Here is a 20713-nt window from a genome sequence, read left to right as displayed (position 1 = left end):
ATCTCATAACCTTAACTATTATTCCATACCTCTTATTGTATCTTTTACAAAACATGGTTGAAAAAATTAGGGCCCAACACTTGTTTTTCCTTGCCCTGTTTTGAATATCTTTGCTGCCATTTATTTTCCATGTAGAATTGAAGTAGTGTAGCCATAAACGTAATAACCCCCTTTGACCTGGTAATTCCATCGCTGAGAATTTTGTCCCAGAAAATAACTCAGAAGAAGACAAAACAAATGCAAATGATCTTCATTACCACATTACTCATGTAATTCCATAGTTTTGTCTGTACTCAAGCATAGCACTACAAGAAATAAAGCAATCCTATTACTGGCCCATCATAAAGGCAAATGGCCCCCAGAAGATGGTGAACATATTTCCTCAGTTTTCATCCAGACATTGTAGAGGGCAGCTGTTGCTTTTACCTGGCCAGCATTCATTCCTCTTTCTTCTGGTGACAACACCTTGAGTTTGCTTTGAACAATTACCCCTCTGCCATTGTACACAGGCTACAAGTTACTGCCCAAGAACCCTGACCTCCCCTGACCAAGCCCAGCTAAACCAGTGACTGAGGCTAATTTATCCTGAGGGTCTAATGCTGGAGAATGGCCATTAGTTCCTTTGCCCTGGAGCTCTGTTTCTGGTCTAAGTCTAGTTCATACATTTATTTTTAAATTTTGTGACCTACCCATATTTTTTCTTTTTTTTTTTTCTTTTTTTGTAGTGGAGGAGACAGAGTCTCACTTTGTCACCCAGGCTGGAGTGCAGTGGTGTGATCATAGTTCACAGCAGCCTCAACCTCCTCGGGCTCAAGCAATCCTCCCACCTCAGCCTCCAGAGTAGCTGGGACCACAGGCACAAGCCACTGTGCCTGGGTAATTTTTTTATTTTTTGTAGAGACGGGGTCTCACTATGTTGCCCAAGCTGGTCTTGAACTCCTGGACTCAAGTGATTCTCCCACCTTGGCCTCCCAAAGTGCTGGGATTATAGGCCTGAGCCACCATGCCCAGTCCCATATTTTTTCAATGCTTAAGTTATCTGTATTTGGTTTTTTGGTTTTTTTGTTTGTTTTTAAGACAGAGTCTCACTCTCTGTTGCCCAGGCAGGAGTATGATCTTGGCTCACTGCAGCCTCAACCTGCCAAGCCCAAGTGATGCTCCCACCTCAGGAGCTGGGACTACAGGCATGCACCATCATGCCCAACTAATTTTTGTATTTTTTATAGAGACGGGGGTCTCCCTACATTGCCCAGGCTGGTCTTAAACTCCTGGGCTCAAGTGATCCCTCCACCTAGGTCTCCAAAATACTGGGATTATAGGTGTGAGCCACCACACCCAGCCTAGTTTCTATTTTATGAAACCATAAAACCTTCACTGTCCATCCAGATTCTTCCATGAATATGTTTCCAAAAATTTTTTTTCTACATTTTCCCTCCTTGTCTTTTAAAAAATATTTCCTCTTCCTTTCCTCCAGAGTACATGTTTCTTTTTGCATTACCCATAAAGTGAAAGCATCTCCAACCTGACAGAAGTAGCAAGTCCTTACCATGGTTCATGGGGGAAGCATTTGCCTTTGAGATTCTTCAGAGGAGAACAATTACCAGAAAAACAAGCCTTTCTCTTTCTGACATCGACTACCTCTCACAACAAATTTTTAAAGTATTCTACTAACAGTTCTCTTTATTCTGTCTATAAAATATCTTCTCTCACTGAAGGTGAAAAGGGAAAGAAAAAATGGGTGTGAAGGTAAAAGAAAATCCCATCTTGGAAATGGATGCCTGGAGAACAGAAATCTAGTTATCAAAATTGACTCAAGAAGAGAGAACCTAACAGAAGAATAACAATGGAAGAAATTGGGAACATTATCAAAAAGCTATCATCCTGCCAAACTCCAGGCTCAGATGATATTACAGGTTAAAAAAAAAAAAGTCCTTAATGAAAAAGAAAGCTCTTAAGCAACATGATGGATTCAGAAGCTCATGAAAAGAGGCCACCAATACTAACATCTTCAAAACAAGATCTATCACCTCATATTACAAATGTTGGTGAAATGAAGCATTATTTGTGTGGCTGCTGTGCAGCCTTCAACAACTTCACAATCACATTTCCCATTCAGAATGTCCTCTTTCGACAACAGCTGTATAGCATCAAAACCCGTGATGTAAAACTTCATTTGAGAAGGGATGGATTTCGAAACTTGTATCATGGAATCCTTCCCCCATTGATGCAGAAGACAACTACACTTGCACTTATGTTTGGTCCGTATGAGGATTTATCCTGCCTTCTCCACAAGCATGTCAGTGCTCCAGAGTTTTGCAACCTGTGGTGTGGCAGCAGTGCTTTCAGGGACAACAGAAGCAACTTTCACTCCACTGGAAAGAGTTCAGACATTGAACTCTTCAAGACTCCAAGCATCATGAAACACTTACCAACACTTATCAGGCTTTCAAGGCACTGAAACGTCATGGAATTGGAGAGTATTACTGAGGCTGCATCATGACAAATTTACCAACATTTACCAGGCTTTCAAGGCACTGAAATGTCATGGAATTGGAGAGTATTATTGAGGCTTGGTGCCCATTCTTTTCCGGAATGGACTCAGCAATGTCTTGTTTTTTGGCCTTCAAGGTCCCATTAAGGAGCATCTGCCTGGCCCGGCGTGGTGGCTCAACCCTGTAATCCCAGCACTTTGGGAGGCCGAGACGGGCGGATCACGAGGTCAGGAGATCAAGACCATCCTGGCTAACATGGTGAAACCCCGTCTCTACTAAAAATACAAAAAACTAGCCGGGCGAGGTGGCGGCGCCTGTAGTCCCAGCTACTCGGGAGGCTGAGGCAGGAGAATGGCGTAAACCCGGGAGGCGGAGCTTGCAGTGAGCTGAGATCCGGCCACTGCACTCCAGCCTGCGTGGCAGAGCAAGACTCCGTCTCAAAAAAAAAAAAAAAGAAAGAAATAATGTGTCTGAGAGATTGGTACAAGAACATCTACTTCCTCAACGAAGCCATTAAAAATAATTATTACAAGTCCAGGCATGGTGGCTCAAGCCTGTAATCCCAGCACTTTGGGAGGCCGAGGCGGGTTTATCACCAAATGTCAGGAGTTTAAGAGCAACCTGGCCAACTTGGTGAAACTCCGTCTCTACTAAAAATACAAAAAATTAGCCAGGCATGGTGGTGGGCGCCTATAATCCCAGCTACTCAGGAAGCTGAGGCAGGAGAATCACTTCAACCCGGCATGGGGAGGTTGCAGTAAGCCAAGATGGAGCCACTGCGCTCCAACCTGGGCAACAAGAGTGAAACTCCGTCTCAAAAAAATAAAAATAAAAAGTAATTATTATACCATACGCCAGATAGTTATTATACCATAACCAAACAGAACCCCAATACTTACCAAATAGAACACCTCGCTATAACAGCAAGAGTTCCCCAAGGAAAAGAAATAAATACAAGATGGAGCATGAAAAATCAGCCATAAGCAAAAATGACTGCCTTGGTGGCACACTACAAAAACTAAAAACCTCTTAGAGAAGGGCAAGAAACTTCCTCATAGAAGAAGGAGACTGCCAAGAGAGCGATTAAAATCCATGAACAAACGAATTCTTAAACTCTACTAGCTTTCGTTTTATATCTGCCCAGCCCAACTTTGTCCCCACTTTTTCTAGGAACAAATACTTGCAAGGTAACTGACCTGGACTGGAATCCTCACAGAACCTTCCTCCTGCCTGCTGTGACGGTGGAGGGATGAGCTTGTGACTCAACTAGGGAGAGGTTTCTTCTGGAGCCAATAGGAAATCCTGTAACCTCTTTGATCTTAAACTATACTCATGTAACCTCAGCTTGGTCAGCAGCCATCCCACCTTATGGAGGAGTCTGAGAGAATGATCAGGGATAAGCCAATCCTAGGATGCAGGAGCCATCCCTAAGTGTCTGCAGCTGCCCTCAGTCTCGCAGCACAGCAGTTCTGTGATACCTTCCATCAAAGCCTCATTTATCCTTAAATTGGATGAGATTCTGTCACAGGTGAGAGTCCCACCTGATACCATCATCCACCTAAACAAAAAGTGGCCAAATGCATTTCTGGAATCATTGTCATTTCCAGAGTATTTGCATGACTTTTAGTACCCGGTAATTTCAACCTCGGTAGAGGTCTAAAGTGACTCACGTGCATAGCTAAATCCCTTAGCTAAGCACAGCTAAGACACAACTAAGACACATGCAAGCAAAAATCCAAGGAGCTATCTGGGTCCACACCTAGAAATTCTCTTATAAATTAACCCCCTTTACTCTTCTTGGGCTGTGCAAAACCACAATATCTTCAGAATCTTGCCTACACAAATGACCTTTATACTACCATACAGAAATCATTTATTATGTTTAAAAAATGATGTATTGGCCAAGCGCAGTGGCTCACACCTGTAATCCCAGCAATTTGGGAGGCTGAGGCGGGCGGTTCATTTGAGCCTAGGAGTTCAAGACCAGCCTGGCCAACATGGTTAAATCCCATCTCTAATAAAAATACTAAAAATTAGCTGAGCATGGTGGTGTGTGTCTATAGTCCCAGCTACTTGAGAGATTGAGGCAGGAGGATTGCTTAAGGCAGGAGGGCTGCAGTGAGCCCTGATCATGCGACTGCACTCCAGCCTGCGTGACAGTGAGACCCTGTCTCAAAAATAATAATAATAATGCACTAAAGAAAAAAGCCTCAAAATTAATTGGCATCTATCTCCAGGACAGCTGTCCCTTTTTTTTTTTTTCTTTTTGCCTGGTCTGGAGTTGTCATTCTGTATAGCAAGGGCCACGCCTAAATGGCCCTTATGGACACAAATGCCAAGGTCAATAAAGAGTGAGAAAGGTAGGCTGATAATTTGAAAAGGGAGTAAAAATAACTTCTGACTGCTTCAAGCCTTTAACTGTGGGATCAGGCCAAGTTTACTTAAACCTCAGGGGCAATGTTTAAAATAAGATTCACTGTGTGTGTTTTAAGTTGCAACTGTCAAAAATTATTTACTTAATTCAAATTTGCTATTGAAAGATATGAGAGGACAAGCAATTGTGACAGCTATCTGGAGTGCCATAGGTTATCCTAAGATTTTATATTGTCTGAACATAAGTTATTTTTTTTCTTTTTATCTTTTTCCTTATTATTATTATTTTTTTTTATAAGACGGGGTCTTGCTCTGTCACCCAGGCTGGAGCACGGTGGTGTGATCTCAGCTCACTGCAACCTCCACTTCCTGGTTTCGAGCAATTCTCCTGCCTCAGCCTCCCAAGTAGTTGGGACTATAGGCACGCACCACCACGCCCGGCTAATTTTTGTTATTTTTAGTAGACACAGGGTTTCACCATATTGTTCAGGCTGGTCTTGAACGCCTGACCTCAGGTGATCTGCCCACCTTGGCCTCCCAAAGTGCTGGGATTACAGGCATGGACCACCCGCCCGGCCACATTGTCTGAACATAAGTTTAATGCAAGGTGGGAAATGAAAGGAAAAATAAAACAGAGGAAAAACCCATTTAGAATGAGTAATAATAGATGAACTTTATGAAATTATCACTAGCTCTGATAATAGGCATATTTTATGACTTTCTAGAACATTCAAAAAATGTTTTATAAACATATATATGCATATGTGTGTATGTGTAAAGACGGAGAGTTAATTTTATGTGTCAGCTTCACTATACCACATCCTCAGTTGTTTGGTCAAACATTAGTCTGGATGTTTCTATGAAGGTGGTTTTTAGAAGTTATTAACTTCTAAATCAGTAGATCTGAACAAAGCAGATTACCCACCATAATATGGGTGGGCCTCATCTAGTCAGTTTAAAGCCTTAAAAGCAAAACACTGAGGTCCCCTAATGAGAAGGAATTCTGCCTTCAGACTCGAGCTGCAACATCAACTCTCGCTGGAATTTCCAGCCTGCTGTCCTGCCCTGCATATTTTAGACTTGCCAGCCCCCATAACTGCGTGAGCCAATTCCTTAAAATACCTCCCCACTGCCCTCTGCCTCTCTCTATATATATCCTATTGGTTCTGTTTCTGTGGAGAACCCTGACTAATCTAATAGATGTGTGTGTGTGTTTGTGTGTGTGTGTGTGCACCACAAATTTATATTCCAAAGGTGTAAAGTCAGGCTCTGGAGTAGAATACTTTGACAGACTCTATATGAAACTAGGAAACTATGGAAAGACAAAATAATACAGGGCAGAGGTTAGAACTTTACATGCAATTTTGGCCAGGAGCAGTGGCTCACGCCTGTAATATCAGAACTTTGGGAGGCCGAGGCAGGTGGATCACTTGAGCTCAAGAGTTCCAGACCAACCTGGTCAACATGGAGAAACCCTCTCTCTACAAAATATACAAAAGTTAGCCACGTGTGGTAGTGCACGTCTGTAATCCCAGCTACTAGGGAAGCTGAGGTGGGAGGATCCCTTAAACCCAGGAGCAAAGGTTGCAGTGAGCTGAGATCGCGCCACTGAACTCCAGCTTGGGTGACAGAGCAAGACTCTGTCTAAAAAATAAAGAACTTTACATCTAATTGTATTTGAATCCTTCACTTCAGTTGAATTAATAACACAATGCAGGGATTTGTTTTAATAGTATAGTTCCAAGTGATTTCCTTCACAGTTTCTCTAGAATTAAAGCCACTTCTGTTCTTAAAGGGAAACATCGATTTTAGATTTTGCTTCCTGTTAAAGAAGCTTACACTTGTTGATTTCCACAGCAAAGTGGTATTTATTTGGGGATATAAACAAGGCTTCTCAAACTTTAGTGTGCATATAGATCACCTGGGGAGCCTCTTAAAATGTAGATTCTAACCCCTTGGGTCTGGGGTGGGGCCAGGAGTCTGCATTTTTAACAAGCTCCCAGGTGGTGCCAGTGCTGCTGGTCTGCGGCCTATACCTTGAAAAATAGAGAACTAGAGCAGTGGTCTTCCCGCTGGAGTGGGCATCAGAATCACCTGCAGGCTTGTTCAATAGCTGACTGCTGGGTCCCACCCCAAAGTTTCTGATTCCCAGGTGCTGCCAATGCTGCTGATCTGGGGTCCACACTTTAAGAAACACAAGCTAGTAATGTTTCCCTTATTATGAGAATGGCATTTTTAAAACTACAAATTCCCATGTTCCTCTCTTCAGGAGTCTGATTCAGTAAATGTAGGGCAAACCCAGGAATCTACGTTCTTAACAAGCACCCTAGATTGCTCGTTGAAACGTGAAATCCTAAGCCAAAGAGTTGTCTCAACCCTGATGGTCTTCAAAATGTGTCATTACAGAAGTATGAACCCCACCTGGACACCCTAACTCCCACCTCTGGATGTGGGGGATAGTATCTATTAATACATATTTTTAACATGTTATTCTGACATATCAACGAGCTGAGAGCCACTGAACTGGAGCCACAGCCCCCAATTCTGACTGCATGTTAGAGATTTTTTTAAGTCCTCATTCCCTTCATTATCACCAGCCCCAGGTTCTCATTGAATTAGCCTAGGGTGGGATCCTGGTTGGTTGGTTTGTTTTTTTAATACTCCCAGTAGATTTAAGGTTCAGTGACGGCTGAGAACACTGTATTGGAGCTTCAGCCTCTGGTAAGCTTCAGGACAAATTAGCCTCTTCTTCCGTGAGGGTTCCTTCTCTCCTAAAACCCAGAGCAGACTGAGCAAAGCAGCCCATCCACTCCTCCTCCCTTCTTGTGCACAACCTGGACACACTTGGTCTTCTAGGGGAGGACACTTCTCTGGCAGGAAGCACCCCTGAACCCTGTCTGACCATAGCATTTCAAAGTAAGTGAAAAAGGTGACCTCCTCCATTTCAAAATCAGGCCAAAACTCATTCATTTATTGATTCGTTTACAATATCTATTATGCTCCTGTTATGATCCAAGCACCCAACGACAGGTTGCAAATATAACTAACAAGTCCCTGCTTTTAAGGAGCTGACAATCTGGTAAAAGATTCAAGCACAGGCCAAGCACGGTGTCTTACGCCTGTAATCCCAGCACTTTGGGAGGCCGAGGTGGGCGGATCATGAGGTCAGGAGTTCAAGACCAGCCTGACTAATATGGTGAAACCCCATCTCTACTAAAAATACAAAAATTAGCCGGGAGTGGTGACACGCACCTGTAATCCCAACCACTCAGGAGGCTGAGGCAGGAGAATTGCTTGAACCCGGGAGGTGGAGGTTGCAGTGAGTCAAGATTGCGCCATTGCACTCAAGTCTGGGCAACAGAGCGAGACTCCATTTCAAAAAAAAACATTCAAGCAAATGAATACTCCTTTGACTCACATCAACATTCCTATTTTCTGAAATTTACGTGACAGAAGGGGGCACTCTAAACTTCCCTTCAGCATTAAAGAGATAACAACAGGTGTGTAACCTACGCTGCCTTCTTCCAGGTGCAAGCCCCCACCCGCCACACCGGGAAGTAACTGTGTCATTTAATAACCCTGCTGACCAGACGTGTCCTTTGATTGCTGTTCCAATGGAGATATATCTCCATTATAGAGATAGTTAGATGTGTAAACAGACAGAGATAGGTAGGTAGGTAGGTAGGTAGGTAGATAGACAGATAGATAGATAGATAGATAGCTGGATCGATACACACACACACGCAGCAGGACAGGAAGTTGATTCTAATTTGACATAGGCAGTTCTGTTTTCTGCCGTTTTTCCATAAACTGAAATACCCACAGGAAGAACTGTTGCTGTATCCCAGAACATGCGCTACCCTGGTGATAAGTCCAGAAATGGCCACAATCCACCAAGGGGCCTGACACTGTCTGAGCCAAAGGTTCCTCCCTGCTGCTGCTCTCTAAGCCGCCTTTTCATCGTAGACGTAAGTTAGGGAATAACAGCATCTTGTTGGTGCAGGAATGGCCAGACTGAACTCATGAGCAATTGCTCACACAGTGAGAGCATCTCGGGTTCCTGATACCAGAAGTCATCAATCAGTCAGCTGTTCGGTCATTTTTGGTTAAAAGTACATAAAATATTTCCCAGTGCTTCTCATCATCCCTCTTAATAGAAATGTTTCTACTGATTGCCCACAGCCATGTCGTCAAACGAACCACAGTTGGCTGTTAACATCTGGAGGGGAGGGTATTGACGAGCAGAATTTTAATTTACTTAAGAGTTTTCTTTAATGAATCTCATTTTGGCAGGAGGAAGTCAAGAGCAGGCATCATAACACCATCTAATCTGCCACAAGCTTTTTAAAGTTGCTGTTTTTCCCTTTCTTCAATCAATCCATTTATTCCTTTCAACATCCCCAAGGGGTCAAGACCCTGAAGCTAGAAAAAAATCATATATTATGTGGCTCGCTTTTCTTTCAGTGAAAAATGTTTCCCATTGCTTTCTCTTAATTTACTGTTTCCCCCCTCTAAACTGAAGAGTTTGTGACTAGCTGAAGAGTCTAGCTTAGCTGTAACATTTAATACACACAGTTTTAAGACTTTGCTGCAAAGCAAATTAATTTTCTAGGAAAACTGACAAGATTAACAAGTCTCCACTGAAGTCAGTTTCCAATGAGCAAAGCAGAACTCTGTTAGATGACCTCTCAACTTCTTCAGCTTATTTCTGGGTTGGATGAATTGTGATTTTATTTGTGGGAAACTTTTCTTTTATGAAATGAGATTTCCTGTTGTACAAGAACAAAGTCAATGGTGTGAGTGGAGATGTCGCTCAGCTGCTTGCCTGCTGTAAAACCTGGACAAGTTACCTAAGCCCTGTAAGCCTCAGCACCTCGTCAGTAAAATAAAGCCAGGATAGCACTGACATTGCGGGCTTATACTGAGGATTAAATGACAGTGGCTGGACATGGGGCTGAGTGTTCTGCTTGGCTTGGCTCTAGAGTAAACATTCAGTAAATGGTTGCTGCTAATATTTTACTGCTGTTATTTTTGGGACTAATAAGGTAGGGTTTGGATGAAGTAACATACAGGCAACTATTTATTAACTTTTCTTTTGATTAATATTTGTATCCAAAGTTGTCAGATCACAGCTATCTGCTTGTATATATGCTCTTTTCAGCAGCTAGATCTTTGGGTGAATTCGGAAGGTGGTTCAGAGAGGCACAGGCCTCCTTTGCCAGTGTGGGAAAGAGAGCTGGTTCTCAGGGAGATGTAGCAGTTCACACATGAGGAGCACTCCATCGTACTTTACCTCAAAGCGGAAAAATTTTTCTTTACTCCTTTGTATAGAAGCAAAATAACAGTGTTGAAGCTTTAAAATATTGTAGAAAATGTCACCCTTTAATTATTTAATGATGACCCTTAAATAAAGAAAGGGGAAGATGGCCAAAAAGTGTGACGTTCCGAGTGTGAGTTCCGTTTCTGTTACCAATTGGTAACCTTGAGCAAGATTGTTTCCTAGTCAATAAAGTGAGGAATAATAATATTCAATTGGACTTTACCATTTTGGGGTAAAAAAAAAAATGAGTTACTTCATTTGAAAGAGCTTTATACATTTTTAAGTTATAATATTTGAAAGAAATGTAATAGTAACAGAAGTAATTTGCCATTGACTATCCAAAGAAGAAATTCTATTTTGCATGTTGACATTGTTCCCAATTTTTACACGATTTTTCAAGAGGAAAATGGATGGCTCTACTGTGCACAAAACTGTGATGCCCAGGGTTGCCTTAGCTATCGATCCAAGCAGATGGAGAAGAATTAATGGATTCTCAAAGCTGGGGTCACAAGCAGGTGTCATCAGGAAATTCTGTGCTGCTGCCTAAAGACAAGAGGCAAAGATGATAAACTAGAGGAGAGAGAAAGGGGCAGCCAATCCTCTAAGGTGTCTTCAAGGGTCAGAGAGTCTAAGGTGAGGGTAAACTGTAAATAACATTTCCTGGATAGCATAGCTGAATTTGTGGGTTTGTGGCAGGGTGTTAAAATGAAAGCCTCATGCAATTCAACTTAAGTTTGATGATAACAAAAAAGTTCCTATTTTTTGTACCATTTGCAGTCACACAAATATCTTTGCTTTCATAACAGTTTCTCTATTATTTCTTCCTTTCCAGCATCCTTCACCCCTTATAAAATCTACCTTGGGAGAGTTTGTTGGCTTTCTTAAAGTCATTACTATAGACAAGGTAAATACAGTTTAGCCAAACACTTCACACCTCTCTCCCAGAAAGAAAACTATTTTATTTAAAAAAAAAAAAAAAAAGGAAAATCGGTCCCGTGATGAAGTCTAGAAATTATACTGGCTTTTTAATTAAACATTTTGGTTTTCTTCCTCACAAAATTAATACTTTATACATTCAGTTTAACTGCTAAAGAAAATATACACTGATCCATACTGCCAGATAAAAGTAGTCTACGTGGACAAATGACAGAGCATAAGGCCAACAGTCAATCAGAAAGATCAATAGGTGTATATTGTCACACGTTTGCAGACATGCTCCAGGCCTCGATGAACCAAAGCAGCTGAATTATTATCTGACTCGCTGTCCTCCTACCTCCTGAGCCTATATAAACACATAAGGTCACAGTAATTTTAATTCCAAATGGCAGTAGTTCCTAGCACCTCCAGTGTAACACCAGGACCTTAGCCACTCTTCCCAAATCTCCCTTGGTCATTTCTGGGAGTCTCCAGAGTGATGTCTCAGGCATGTTCTGTAACAAAGCCACCTGTGTTTGCCTGCTCCTGCTGTCGCTGCTGGCTATCCACTGGGACTTCATACTAGACTGCGGGCCCAAATGGAGAACAGGCACATGTATGTCCTTCCACTGTTCTTGGCCCTTCTATACTCCTGTTTCCTCAACAAAAGAAGCAAGAGAAACTAACAAAAACTCTCTCCTCCTTAAATTGAAAAAAAAAAAAAAAAATGGCTCATTGCTTTTTGGCCTTTTGGCCTTTGGCTAAGATCAAGTGTAGTATCTTAGTGAATATCTACAGTTAATATCTGATATGTCCTCTATCTGAGTACAACATACTAAGTGGATTTTCTGCAGCAAGGAGATGGAATAGGAGCTTGCTCCGTCCACCTGACTCATCAACCTGGTGCGGTACTTCCAGAAACGGTGCACTCCTCCCACAAAAAACAAACAAACAAAAAAAACAGGCTCTAGAATATCAAATGTATCAGTCAAAATAGGCCAAGTTATGCAGCAGAAACAACTGGAAATAATAGCAGTGAAGCATGGCAAAAGATTTACTTCTTGTGTCTTCTATGTGTGTGATGCAGGTGTCAGGGGCTGTCTGCCCATCTGAGTCATCCAGGAAGCCAAGCTGACAGAGGCTCCATCTCTAAATGCTCCATGTGGGGGCTGGGCGTGGTGGCTAACCCCTATAATCCCAGCACTTTGGGAGGCCAAGGCAGGCACATCACTTAAGGTCAGGAGTTCGAGACCTGTCTGGCCAACATAATGAAACCTTGTCTCTACTAAAAATACAAAAATTATAGCCGGGTGCCGGTGGCTCACACCTGTAATCCCAGCACTTTGGGAGGCTGAGGCAGGCGGATCACGAGGTTGGGAGATAGAGACCATCCTGGCTAACACGGTGAAACCCCATCTCTACTAAAAAATACAAAAAATTAGCCGGGCAAGGTGGTGGGTGCCTGTAGTCCCAGCTACTCAGGAGGCTGAGGCAGGAAAATGGTGTGAACCCTGGAGGTGGAGATTGCAGTGAGCCGAGATTGCGCCACTGCAGTCCAGCCTGGGTGACAGAGCGAGACTCCACCTCAAAAAACACAAACCAAAAAAAAAACAAAAATTAGCCGGGCATGGGGGTGCACGCATGTAGTCCCAGTTACTCAGGATGCTGAGGCAGGAGAATCGCTTGAACCCAGGAGGCAGAGGTTGCAGTGAGCCAAGATCATGCCACTGCACTCCAGCCTGGGTGACACAGCAAGACTCTATCTTAAAAAAATAAATGCTTCAGGTCTTCTGTGGCCAGGCTCCTAACTAAAGGCTGCTTACATGTGACACAAATTACTTATGAACACATTTCATCAGCCAAAGGATATCCCATGCTTAGCCTTAAGGGAACAAAAAGTACAATCCTACCACATGCTTGGAAGGAGAGAATCAGAATGTTTGTGAGTAGTGCTGATGATCACCGAAGGCACCCATTCCAACTGATGTTCAACCCCCGCGAGGTGTGCACGACAGCAAACTCTGAACCGGAGTCTGAGTTCAGCTGCAGCTCTTGCTATGCTTAGGAGATGGTAAAATCACTTACTTTGGAAATTGAATCTGTCATCCTAATTTTATAGGTACCTGCTTTGTAGGCCTTACATAACCTTGTGGGACCAGGGGACCCACACATAACTGAGAAGAGATATGCTTCCATATTCAAAATTTCACTTCCAAGACCCTTGGAAGTACACATACCTTGGAATTTGATCCAGGAAAAAAAAAAAAAAGTATTTTTTACTTTCTATTGTGTGTAGTGTAACAGCCACACCTACATTTAGGAGTTGTCACAGTTCCTGAGCATCTGAGATGACATTACCACACAGTCTTTAATTCTGTTGCCTCTTATCCTCACACCTGCTCTGTTAGAACGGTATCTCCATTTGCGGGTGAGAATTGGGGTGATGAATAATTTGCTCCTGTTTGCCGTTCCCTGTATTTTTCAGTTTGGCCTTACTGGCACTCTGACCTTACTGACATATTTTGTTCTTCAGTGGGCTCTATTGTCTTTCTTCTCTTTCTCCTTTGCTCTCCCTTTATTGTTGTTTGTGTGTTGTTCAGACAACACATTTTGCAGCCAATCCTAGACCTCTGTCCTGATTGGCTTTTTCTTCCCAGGCCTCAAGCATCTCCTGTCTGGCTCCACCTACCTTCATCCTGATACTGCAGGTAGGCATCTCCTTGACACCAGCTCCAGAGCCCAGGAGCTGCTCTGCCCAAGATCCACCAGGCTCCTTTCTACCAGCAGACCCAGGTGTGAATGCAGGTTAAATCCCTTACAAAGTGTACAATGTTGAGGTTGTATACACTTCAGCCTCACACAGGAATATTAGGGTCATAGGAAGGATACCCTTGCCCTGGCCTGCAGGGAGGGCTAGTGTCAGGATGGGAGGAGAGAAGGAATATAAAAGGACTTCTGCAAATCCGAAGGCATCAAACGACGACCAATGTTAGTTTACTTTCCTTGCCTCCCGTGATGTCCCTAGGCACCTCTCCCTCTGAACCTTCACAGCACCCTTTTTCCAATCTAGCTCTTATCCGCCTGTGCTGAAATTGCCCCTTGACTTGTAAATCTTAAGGCACTTGTGAGTGTCTTAGGGCCAAGGACTCTGTCTAATTGCACTCGGTGCATGCGGTAGGTCCTCAATGAATGATTGCTGAATGAATGAACCAAAGACCCTCTCCAAACTCCCAGACCAAAGGGCTAAAGTTAAAATAAACTAGCTAAACCCTTTTGGGGGTCTTAATAACAATAGGGCAAGTATGTTCATGTAAATTGGTAAATGAAACCTTTCTGAGAAATGTTTATAACCTTTTAAATGTATAACTTGCAATACTCATTGTTTGTAGGGATTCTATTCAGTAGTCTGGAGACAGAGAAAGAACTAGAATTCAGGATGTGTCTAGGCCCCTAACTTTCCAGGTTCCCCTTTAATCCAAAATAATACATCCACCTGGAATCCTGCTTTCGGGTGTAAAAGATGCCCATCTGAGGAGTTAGTCACTTGGCATGTTGAAACTTCAGATACTCCAGCGTTCAAGACTTGGGTGTCTCGTAGGAGTCCCAAATTAGCCTGTTGCTAAGTATGGACATACACAAAACTCCCCTTTACGTAATGGAGCATTAACACCTACTTTATCTCCTACCTCATCATCTGTCACAGTCAAAAAATGGCAGCACAAATCCAAATTCCAAGGAAATTTTTAAAAACATACATTGCATAGGAATCCCCTTAGAAAGCATGACCTAAAGAAAACTCCTTTGAGCTGTCTTCTGGATTAGGTAAAGTGGGACAGAAAAAGGACAGAAATAAGTGAATTTCTGTGGATCCAAAAACCCTAAAAAAAGTTATTTGGGTGAGTAATATCCTGTATCCCACACCTGTTTGGAATAGCTCAAATCCAAAAGTCCTGAGAATATTTCAGATTCAGATTCTGAAAGCTTGAAATTATATTAGTATTATTTCCATATAGGAAGAAGCAATATATTTTCTGCCAAAATATGTGTAAAATTCCCCCTCTCCCTACTTCTAATTTTCTGCCCATGAAACCAATCTACTTTTATATGGTACTTGTTTATATGTTCTAGGGAAATGTTAAACCATTTTGAAATATAGACTTGTTTTAAGTTTAAGAAATGTTTATTCTAAATAGCCAGCACTTTCTACAAATATGGGTAATAATCTTTAAATCAGAACACTTATACCATCAGCCAGGCATGGTGGCTCATGCCTGTAATCCCAGCACTTTAGGAGGCCAAGGGAGGCAGATCACTTGAGGTCAGGAGTTTGAGACCAGCCTGGCCAACATGGTAAAACCCCATCTCTACTAAAAACGTTTAATATAAAAACTAGCCAGGCATGGTGGTGCATGCCTATAGAACCAGCTACTTGGGAGGCTGAGACATGAGAATCCCTTGAACCTGGCAGGCAGAGGTTGCAGTGAGCGAAGACTGTGCCACTGCACTCCAACCTGGGCAACAGAGTGAGACTCTGTTTAAAAAAATAAAATAAAATAAAATTTAAAAGATTTATACAATCAATTTAGGATAAACTAACACAAACTTACATGCCATCTTAAGGAGTGTTTGGTTTCCTGCATAACCCAAAATAATTAATGTAATCCTCCTAATTGACTCATTCCTTATATTTATTAAACATCTATAATGTGCTACTGTTCTGGATGTTGGGGATATAGCAATATATCCTCTAAAGTCCATACCAATAGGGAGTTTACATTCCAGCAGCAAGAGAACAAACACAAGCAAAATATGTAAATTAGATGGTGGCAAGTGCTGTAGTTGATTGCATTAATGGCCCTAACTCTTCATTCTCCCTCTCTCCATTCCCTTTGTCATGTTTTCTGCAGTGAGTGGGGCTTTTTCTCCTTTCCCTTGACTTTGAGGTTGGCCATGTGACTTGCTTTGACCAACAAAATGAGGTAGAAATGACAGCATGCCTGCTCCTGGCTATTTATTCTAGAGAAACAAGAGGCTTTCATGACTCCAAGGCCTTTCTTGCTGTTTTGCCATTGCCTGAGAACATGCCCAGGCTGGTCTGCGGGTTCAACGAGATAAGAGATACAGAGCAGAGCTGCTTCAGCAAAGCTTCCTCAGTCCCACTCAGTGCCCCAGGAGACTCTCAGATGCACATATGAGCCCAGCCAGCATAAGCAGAGCCACCCAATGTGCCCAGCCTAGATCTGGTGACCTCCAGTGGACCCCAGATGCATGAGCTAAAATAATAAATGGTCATTGTGTGAGATTGAGTTTGGGGGCTGTTTGTTACACCTTGGTAGTTAACCAATAGAAGTGCTTTATAAAAATAAAAATAAAAACAAAACAGTGAAGGGGATAGAGGGTACTGCGTGGTAGTGGTGACGCTGGGGTCAATTTCGAATACCTTCCTTGTATACAATTATTTTTAAAATATAACACTTTTTTAGTGACTCTAAAGATACCTCTCTTTCCAATGATTGAGAGGTTCTTATGTTCATTACCTAGTGTCTCCATTATGTATTTGGTACTCTCATCTAGGTAGTACATGGACCCAAACAAATATGAGGCAAAAAAAAAAAAAAAAAATGCTAATGTGTTCTGGTGTGAGAAGCAGAGCAGAAATGAACACCCTTCTCCAGTTCCAATCCAGCTACACGTCCCTGTTCTTTCTCATGTTTGAAGTGCAGTGTGCAAACTCAAATATTCTCTTCTTAATGTGGCATCCTGTGGTTCACTACAGCTCAATTAAAACCTTCCCCAGAGGCATTCTTTCCTAAATTATTATAAACTCACTTAAGATTAAAGGCAGGGGGGTTAGCCAATAGAAGTCTATTGGGAAATTTGGACAACAGAGTTCTTCCAATACACTTCTTGATGTAAAGAGACCATCTTTCGGCTGGGCTCATACCTGAAATCCCAGCACTTTGGGAGGCCGAGGTGGGTGGATCACGAGGTCAGGAGATCGAGACCATCCTGGTTAACACGGTGAAACCCCGTCTCTACTAAAAATACAAAAAATTAGCCGGGTGTGGTGGCAGGTGCCTGTAGTACCAGCTACTCAGGAGGCTGAGGCAGGAGAATGAGGTGACCCCGGGAGGCGGAGCTGGCAGTGAGCCAAGATTGTGCCGCTGCACTCCAGCCTGGGGGACAGAACGAGACTCTGTCTCAAAAAAAAAAAAAGAGTGAGAGAGAGACCATCTTTCAAAGATTCTTTTAAATTATTATAAAGGTAGGTAGTGCCGTTGTTCTGGGGAGCTCCAATCCCTTCCCAAGTAAGCCAATGTGGTGGTGAGCACCTGTAGTCCTACGTACTTGGGAGGCTGAGGCATAAGGATCACTTGAGTCCAGGAATTCAAGGCTGTAATGAGTTATGACCGAATCACTCCAGCCTGGGTGACAGAGTGAGACCCTGTCCAAAAAACAAACAAAAAAAGCCTTTCGAAATTAACTTCCCTACCCTCTGGTAAGGTGAATGCGGGTTCCATAAGAGTCCTTATGCCCTACCTAAAAATGGGGACTAAGAAGGTCCCAGCCCAGCTTCAATTTCCCATTGCCTACAAATCCTAAACATATATTATACTTTCCATCTTTGTTACAAAATGATAGCTTCTGTGGAAACGAAGTCACTAGTCCCAGTGCACAGTTCTAGAAAACTTTAGTGGCTAGAATTGGTTCCAATACAGTCTCAGCCAAAGATGATGAATGTATAAAGGTGCAGGAAAAAAATTCCTCTGGATCCCTTGTCTTCTAGGGAGTTACCTGTTGGTGGCTCCAGCGTACTGGGGGAAAGGTGCAAGAGTGGTTGCTGCTTTTTTTTAATTCAAAAGCCCCCACCTCTTGCAGATCCAGAGCTTCATGATGGAGGTATTTTCAAGGGCTTCTAAAACTACTGTCTTTTCAAATGTCCTCTTCCTTTGTCTTTTACGGATTTGAACAATTTAGATCATATTTCACAGAGTTGTGTGATCTTGGGAAAATCACTTAACTTGTCTGATCCTCAAATTCTTCTCTAATAAAATAAGAAAGTTTCTCCCTGTTCCAATATGCTGCAATGTAAGTACACATGTTTAAGCTACTGAATCCAAACTAAACACATGATAACTTTCAGCCTACTACAGGCTATCGTTCTGGACACAAACCAGCTGAGTCAAACTAGTTCAATAAAATGAATTAGATTAGATCTTTCATCGTTTTTTTTAAGTCTTAGCAGTCCTCCTTAAACCGTTTTTATGTTCAGCCTCACAACTTTTACAAGCAATGACCAAGCTGTAAATAGTTAAGGATTTCAAAGCCCTCCTCAGACCTAAACAATTTGGCTTTTTAGACTTCTGAATAAAATGATAAGCTAAAAGGTCTGTAGGAGAGCATCAGAAGTCTTCAGCAGGCCTTTTCCCGTCTAGGCTCTTATTCGGTGACCGGGCTGATAAAATTTCCTCTGAGAATGCTTAGTATCTCCAAGCCAGACCTAGTAGCTACTGGTTCCCAGTCAATTGCTATTCACACTCACACATCTGCACAGATAAAGCCACTTTAAACATCATGCTGTGGGGTCCTGACATGATGACAGAGCCACCAGCTGTCGGGGCACTGCACTGAATTGGGGACACAAACCCCATTTTCCTATGTAAATTGGCCTGGACGCTGCTTCGGCCCCCAACAAAAGGGATAGTCCTGTTAAATGGGGCCATCTGGCCGTCCTCCGGCCCCAGTGACACCTCCGGGATGGGGCGAGCGGGAGTGATCTTCGGGGGGCCAGGAAGGTAGCGCGGTAGAGCGCAGCTGTCACCCCGGCCCCAGGGGTCCTGCCCACAGAGGTTGGGGGCGAGCAGATTCGCGGTGGTCTTAAGCCTGGGGGCCCGGGACGCCTGAGGGTCTCACAGCGCACTCCCGGGGTGGGGGAGGGCGCGCTTTGTTCCTGGGCCCCAATGCGGCGAGGCGCCCGAGCCTTGGGCAGAGTCTCTGCTCCGTCCCCAGGGCCCCAGGGCAGCTCCCGCCTGGCCGCGAACAGCCGCGGGCGCCTCCATAGCAACAGCGTGGGAGCTCCGCAAACCGGGAAGAGGAGCGGGGGAGGAGGGGAGGAGGGGAACAGGGGAGGAGGGGCGAGGAGGAGGGGAGCAGGGAGAAGGGGAGCAGGGAGAAGGGGAGCAGGGCAGGAGCTGGGGCAGGAAGAAAGACCGGGGGCGGCGGCGTGGATGGGGGCAGGGAGAAGGAGCGCGGGAGGGGGAGCGGGAGGAACAGAGGCGGGGAGAGCCGGCGGGAGAGGGGAAGGAGTGGAGGAGCCAGAGCTGGGAGGAGGGCGGGATGGAGAGCCGGGATGAGGGCGCGGCCCCGGGCAAACCCGTCCAGCCCTCCAGGGCTGGGTGCCCGGGCCAGATTCTCCAGCCGAATTCCTGCCCCAGCTGCCTGGGGGAGGGAGGCGCGGGAGCCGGAGCGGGCGGGGACCGCGCAGGCCCGTGGGACACCGGGCGCTGGGAGGAGGCGCGGGGCTGCGGGCGGCCGGGACGGAGCGAGGTCCTGCTGCAGCTGCCACCCACCCCAGCCCGGGAAGAGCAGCGCCCCGGGAGCGGGCCTAGGGCTCTCTCCCTTGGCGAGAGGACCCCTCTCGCCTTCCCATCCTCACCCAGAGCAGCCCTCAGTCCCTCGAGGACGTGCAGACCCTCGTCCCGACGGGCTGCGAGCCAGGCCCCCGGAGGGGAGGCGCCGGCCGCCGAGGGAATTCCGAGCTAAGTCTCACTTTCGCCTGGAGTGTTTTCACCAGAGAATATTTTCCGTTACACAACTATTAGAAAGGTGATGTGGGTTTTCGTTTTCAGTCCATCCCTCACCCCAAATCAGGGACCTCGTGGAGAAAACATATTACTAATGCTAAGCTTGGAATTTTAAACAATGTTTTCTGATAACCAGCTGAAAATGTTTGGGAGAAGCCGAGTCACAAACAGATCATCATTCTTAAATACTGTTTGCTAAGCGCCAGCTTGCACAAGATATTTCACAAAGCTGGCGAACCGGACGCGATCCTTGCTCTCGAAGAGTTTGCCACAAAAATGGACAATTACATTCAGAAAGGCATTTTTGAATAGCTCTTATGACGTGGTGTTAAAGGTGTGGAAAAAAAGCTTATTTCAGACATGAGTATTTCCAGAGAAAATCTATAGTTAAGTGCTGTATATTTTATTTTAAAAACCATTATAAAAAGCAAAGAGAAGAAAAATAAACTTTTGGAAGTTCTCAGCTAACATGGCTTATGGGAAAATGAAAATAAACCTAATTGAAAAAACAGCGCTCACCATAAATAGGTTTAGCTTTCAGGCAGGGAACATGGTTTAAAAAAAAACAAAACACCAGCAGAAAATTCACCAATCAAATGTAAGGCTGTCCATGTTTCCTAAAGCAAAGGTCAAAGAATCCTCGGAAGCCCAAAAAACACTTTCTGTGGATAGAGTCAGAGCTTTTGTTTTGCTGTTTGTTCTGAAAATCCAAATTGGTAACCCCTGTTTTCAGGTATTATCCAAAGGAACATTTTTTGGTTTCTTCTGCCCACATACTCCCAAATTAGGCATCTACCTTAAAGTAACAG

General features: G+C 43.9%; 1 non-coding gene and 1 pseudogene across 1 annotated transcript; both read left to right on the top strand.

Annotated features, from left to right (window-relative positions):
• Nucleotides 1-1821: 1821 nt before the first annotated feature.
• Nucleotides 1822-9081, top strand: LOC117079045 (annotated as a pseudogene).
• A 2761-nt stretch (nt 9082-11842) lies between these two features.
• Nucleotides 11843-12034, top strand: LOC117079730. Its single transcript, XR_004435577.1, has one exon. It is a non-coding gene; the product is annotated as a U2 spliceosomal RNA (small nuclear RNA).
• Nucleotides 12035-20713: the final 8679 nt, after the last annotated feature.

This window comes from Trachypithecus francoisi, unplaced genomic scaffold (genome assembly GCF_009764315.1).
Source record: "Trachypithecus francoisi isolate TF-2019V2 unplaced genomic scaffold, Tfra_2.0 Lachesis_group7, whole genome shotgun sequence".
Classification (NCBI taxonomy): domain Eukaryota; kingdom Metazoa; phylum Chordata; class Mammalia; order Primates; family Cercopithecidae; genus Trachypithecus; species Trachypithecus francoisi.
This window is presented reverse-complemented; position numbering and strand designations above follow the sequence as displayed.